The sequence below is a fragment of the Glycine max genome, chromosome 2, assembly GCF_000004515.6.
Source record: "Glycine max cultivar Williams 82 chromosome 2, Glycine_max_v4.0, whole genome shotgun sequence".
In the NCBI taxonomy this organism is placed as follows: Eukaryota; Viridiplantae; Streptophyta; class Magnoliopsida; order Fabales; family Fabaceae; genus Glycine; species Glycine max.
The window spans coordinates 20901209-20905900 of record NC_016089.4 but is presented as its reverse complement, the minus strand read 5'-3'; positions in this window follow the sequence as shown (position 1 = coordinate 20905900).

The window sequence follows — 4692 nt, the reverse complement described above, 5'->3', positions numbered from 1 at the left end:
GAAGGAACATGGTTCCTCACCAACTCAATGAGTGGTGCTACAAGTATAGAAAAATATGGGGCAAACCTTTTGTAAAAGTTTTTTAAGTCTTGGAAGCCCCAAATTTTTCTTACACTTGGTGGTGCAGGCCACTCAGGAATGACCTTTATTCTCTTAGGGTTCATGGGAACCCCTTGATCACAATTTAAAAAATTAAGAAAAGTAAAACAATAGAACATACCTTTTTCTGTATTTTCATGTTGATTATTCCTACCAAAAAATATGACAAACCTAAGGTGTCCCATATGAGTGCCTAAGTTTGTATTGAAACTAAAAATAAGAACAAACCTACCTAATGAGTCCCTATGTACACAAATCATGAAGATGTTGGGTGCACGAGTGATTTTACAAAAGAGTGTTGCACCACCCAAAGCATTCATCACACCACCTATTTTAGGGATTTGGTGCCTAATAATACCTATTTTGGGCACCAACAAAGCACAAGGATTTAATCTCTTGCAAACCAAACCCTCATCCAACAACTCCTTTACTTGAGGAATAAACTCAAGCCTAAGAGATGTGGCAATGCTAACAAGTGTCTTTTTACAAAGGAGAAAATGTGGAGGTTGTCTAAGAAGGGAAATTTCTTTAATATTTGTCTTTATTTCAAAATGTCTTTCCTTCTTAGCTAACCTCTTAGAGGAGACACTTACCTCCTTACACTCCTCCTTAACCATTAAAGGTTGTCCTTCTTCTTGGGGGTAGATCTCTTTACTAGATTCTTCCCCTTTTGCTTCTTCACTTTTACTAGAGGAAGGTGAAGTAGTAGCCTCATCTTGGCTACTATAAATGTCTTGGCCCCTCATAATCATGGTTTTCTTGGTGGGGCATTGAGAAGTAATGTGTCCTCTTCCAAGACATTTAAAGCACTTCATGGAGCTAGTCTTCTCTTGCATACTAGCCTTAAGGGATTGCTTTTCTATTGTCTTCCCCTTATCATCTTTGGGCTTAGAAGGTCTCACCCCTAAGATTCCTTGACCTTGGTCTTTCTTTGGATAAGAGTGAGAGCCATAAGATTTTGAAGTAGACTTCCTTTTAAGTTGTTGCTCTACCCTTATTTCCCAATCTAAATTAGCCTCTACATTGTCCTTCCCATGGAAGTATGGGAGTTTAATGTTAACCTCTTGAGGCTTTCTTTCATTTTCTCTCCTATGGGAGTGAGGTCTAAGATGTGACCTATGCCTTCCTTCATAATAGTCACGAAGTTCTTCACTTAGGCTCTTGCAAGAGTTATGACTACTATAGGAGACATGTTTTTCTCTTTTCATTTCTTTCATTATTTTTTTTCTTTCTTCCTCTCTTATTTTATCTCTTTCATCTTGACTTATTTCTTCCACTCTTTTTTTACCTTTTTCTTTTCTCTCTTGTTTTTCTTTCCACAACTTAAGGGATCTCAACTCATCTAATATCTTATACAAGGGGTCCTTAGGAGTAGAACCCTCACCATTAACACTAGATGAAGAATGAAGACTCATGTTGGTTCCTAAGTTATGGTTCTTTCTTGTTGGGGGTTTGAAAACAAAAGGTAAAATAAACTATGGTTGAAACTAGCCAAAATAAACACTAAAAGAGGTGTGAAAGATAAGGTAAAAACTAATTAGTAAAAGGCAAGCTATCTAGACAGTTTGACAATGGAGGGTAAAGGAAATAAGCTATGAAAATAAGCAAGAAATTAAAGTGCAAGAAATGCAAACTAGGCGGATCCTAAGAGTGTTTGGATGACCTCATTTAAGGTTCCCAACAAAACACTCACTATCCTAAGGGGAAATTGCCTAAAATTATTACACACAAATGGAAGTAGGGTGACCTAGCGGAGGCTCCCAACTTACTTCCAATGAAAGGCCTTTTTGTTACAAAATTTGAAAGCAAAGCAAATTGCCAATTACAAAATTACAAAGAAAAAAGTCCTCAATTGTGGTGGCTATTCTCTCTTTAGTGTTTCACTCAATTTGGAGTGCTTCTTAGTCCAATAGCTCTTAAGGTGGTTGGCCCCTTGCTTCTTGACTCAAATTCTTCAAGATATGGACCAATCCTCCTTTCCAATTCCCTATATGGCAACTCACAAGCAAGGAAACAAAGAGACAAGCAATAACCAAAGACAAAAAAAAAATGAAATGAAAGCTAAACCAATAGAGTTTTAACAAGACAAATTTCCAAGGATTATTCAACAATTAAAGCAATGGAAAGCACAAAAAAGCAAGCTAGGACTCAAAGAGAAACCTAGAATGGCTCTAGAGTAGAGTAGAAAAACTAAAAAAAAAAAAAGACTCAAGAAACCTCTAGTTTTGGCACTTGTTTTCACAATAATTTTCAATTGAAATTTCATAACTAGGATTGGTATAAAATAGGCACCAATTATAGAACAAATTTTGAGCCAAAACAAGAAGCACACTTTCCTTTCACTTTTCTTTTTTTTTCCTGGACACTGATTTTTCTGCCAACTTGTAAGATTTTTCTTATTTTTTCCTTTAATCCAAATCGCTTGGTTCTTTTTTTATAATTTTGGTCCAGATGTCTAGAAAATTCGGTAAAAGTTTCAGCTCAAAAATCGTAGTTACTAATTCCCAGTAATTTATACACTTTTGTATGTTCAAGCTGCCTGCACCAGCGATTTCAACCTAGAAATCAAGAGTAGTGTTTATGTTGATTAAGGCTTGGATAGTTACAATTTGTGTTTGCTTATGCTCAATTATCTTGAATAACACAATTCAAGAGAGCTTAAGACTTATTTGATTCACAAATCCAGCCACAACTCAGCACCACATCTCAACTTCATCATAGGCATCATGTAGGAATCTTAGAAAACAAAAAAAGAGTTCAACAACAAGACTACTTCTAGGAATTGATTTAGAACATGTTATGAACTAAATAACATGCATGAATTAGACTCAAAATTCAAAAGATAGGCTAAGAATGACAAGAATACATGAACAAATGTATCTAGAATTCAAAAAGCAAAATAAAAATTCAACACAAACTTAGAGTATAATGTGACAATTACTATGACTAAACATGACTCTAAGACAACATGGATTAAGTGATTTACACTTAGATTTTTGTGTTTTTTTTTTCTAATCAATATTTTGGAAAAAAATTTAGATCTAAAGGTTCAGCACAAGAATATTATGAATGAAAATTGATAGAACCTAAAATCAACACAAAAACAAGATTCAAGAGTAGATCTACAAAATTTGAACCATAGAAATGCAAGAACAAGTGTAGATCTAAGATTTAATCGGTTTATTTTTTTTTTTGAATCTACTCTAAACAGCACCAAACCACAAGACAATGGAGGATATACATGGAGAATAAGATGAAGAACAAGGAATTAAAGAGAATTCACCGAACAAAAAGATAGAGGAAGCAAAAGAACATCACCTAGATGAAAATGCTCTTGATACCACATGATGCAAGCTCCATTGGAGCTTGTAGGCCTAGGATCTTCTTCATCAATGGATTCCTTTGCTTCTTGGAAGATGAATGGCAGCGGAATGGAGAAAGGAAGAGAGAGAGGAGACGCCACTTCAAGGAGAAGATGAGTCTAGAAGAAGCTCACCACCATAGGAGGCCATGGATAAGAGCTTGGAGGAAGAAGGAGATGAATGAAGGGAGAGGGAGAGAAGAGCACGAAATTTTGTGCTCCAAATGAGCTTTGAAATCTGAAGTTTAATATTCAAATGATCAAAGTTGAAAAAAATGCACACACATGACCTCTATTTATAGCCTAAGTGTCACACAAAATTGGAGGGAAATTCAAATTTCACTTGAATTTGAAATTGAATTTGTGGAGCCAAACTTTGGAGCCAAAATTTCACTAATTATGATTAGTGAATTTTAGTTATGGTTCAGCCCACTAATCCAAGATCAATTCCAAGATTCTCCACTAAGTGTGCTTAGGTGTCATGAGGCATGAAAAGCATGAAGGACATGCACAAAGTGTGACTATATGATGTGGCAATGGGGTGTAGTAAGCAAATGCTCACCTCCCCCTCTAAAATTTAATTGGATTGGGCTTCTACCAATTCAATTAAATTTATTTCCAACCACACACATCAAATATCCACTTAGTGCATGTGAAATTACAAAACTACCCCTAATACAAAAACTAGTCTAGGTGCCCTAAAATACAAGGGCTGAAAAATCCTATATTTCTAGGGTACCCTACCTACATTATGGAGCCCTAAATACAAGGCCCAAAAATAATGACACCTTAATCTAATATTTACAAAGATAAGTGGGCTCGTACTTAGCCCATGGACCTAAAATCTACTCTAAGGCTCATAAGAACCCTAGGGCCTTCTCTTGCATCTCTGGCCCAATCTACTTGGATTTTTGTATCCAATGCCCTTGCGGGGTAGGATTGCATCACAATGGTCATAACTTTTAACTCGGAGGTCCGATTCAGGCGCATAGTATATCGAGACGTTCGAAATTGAACAATGGAAGCTCTTTGAGCAATTCAAATGGTCATAACTTTTTCACTCGGATGTCCGATTCAGGAACATAATATATCGAGATGCTCGAAATTGAAAAACGGAAGCTCTCGAGAAATTCAATGGCATAACTTCTACTTGGAGGTCCGATTAACGCGCATAATTATCGAGACGCTAGAAATTGAACAATGAGCTCTTTAGCATTCAATGGTCCTTACTT